Genomic DNA, 1,284 nt, shown 5'->3' with positions numbered 1-1,284 from the left:
CAGACTCTCCCAGAGAGCATGGAAGAAATGCACCAAGGGCGTTAGCCCTCCTGGGAGGGGCAGGACAAAGATCTGAGCACCTCTCTAATATCTCCTGTCTTAGAGGTAAAGGATGCTAAAACCCACCCATCGTGTCAGTTCTGACTCTTAGAGACCCGGCAGGACAGAGGAAACCAGCTTGAGGTTTCCAAGGCAACACATCTTTACCAGATCAGACTGTTACATTTCCTGCAGAGACCCTGGTGTGCTTGAACCACTGACCTTTCAGATAGCAGCAGTTCAACACTCAACCCCTGTGCCACTAAGGCTCCTTCCAAAAGTGCTGTGTCCTTGTGACGAGTGGGGCAGCAATGGCGATCTTGGACTTGAAACTAGGAGTTCTAGGTACCTACACCGATGCTGCCACTAACTTGCCTATGACCTTGGGCAAGTTCCTTTTCCTTGATTCAATTTTTCCAGGGCCTCAGTTTCTCATAACTGTAAAATGGGACAATTTGACTGGTCTGGTTGTTTTCTTTATCTTTTTTTTTTTTTTTTAAATTTCAGTGTCTGTACCCTCTTTTCTTTTAGGTAAAATATTTTCTACCAAGGATCAGTTCCTCAGAGAATATAATGAACACTATCGATGATTTTCCCTGAAACACACATACATACCACATAGTAATGTATAGAACCCAATAGGAGCCCAGAGCCCGTTCTTGGGCTCCTAAGGGGACATTCAGTTAAGAACTAGAGAGAGGGACACACAATTGTATAGCAAAAACCACGAGTTCTGGACCTTGTGCCCAAGTTTGAATTCTGGTTTCTCTGCTCTGTAGCCGAGTTATTTCCATCTCCAAGCCTTAGTTTCCTTATTTGCAAAACACAGAGCATGAAAGTTCCCTAGGGCTGTTAGGAGGATTTAGTGGATCAGTAAAATATCAGTGTTTGTAAATGAACGTTCCTGCAAATGAAAGCTCTGAAAGATATGCTTTCCAGGTGCCTTGTACACACTACCACCAAGTCTTGTTTCGGCTAGCACCTGGCTGAATGTCTCTCCACACTCCTAGTGTGCCCAGCAGTGAGGCCCCCTCCACTTGGTGAATTATTCCCCAAGATGGGGGTAATTGTTAAGCCACTCTGGTGCCCTTTCTCCTTCAGCCTCACTTCCCCCGGCCCCCAGGGAGAGCTGACCCCACAAGACCTACACCAACCTCCAGGGCCACGGCCGGATTACACCACAAGCAGGGGACTACTTGTGCTTACTCTTTTCCAATAAGCAAGGGAAGCCTGTGTCCCTGGCAG

General features: G+C 46.9%; 1 protein-coding gene across 4 annotated transcripts in view; it reads right to left on the bottom strand.

Annotated features, from left to right (window-relative positions):
* Positions 1-1,284, bottom strand: part of HNF4A (hepatocyte nuclear factor 4, alpha) — a 26,054-nt gene that overhangs the window by 21,951 nt on the left and 2,819 nt on the right. The gene's annotated exons all lie outside the window — the stretch shown is intronic.

This window comes from Elephantulus edwardii, unplaced genomic scaffold (genome assembly GCF_000299155.1).
Source record: "Elephantulus edwardii isolate Elephantulus edwardi_28Jun2011 unplaced genomic scaffold, EleEdw1.0 scaffold00015, whole genome shotgun sequence".
NCBI classification, from domain to species: domain Eukaryota; kingdom Metazoa; phylum Chordata; class Mammalia; order Macroscelidea; family Macroscelididae; genus Elephantulus; species Elephantulus edwardii.
The sequence above is the reverse complement of the archived record's forward strand: the minus strand, read 5'-3'. Positions and strand labels throughout refer to the sequence as shown.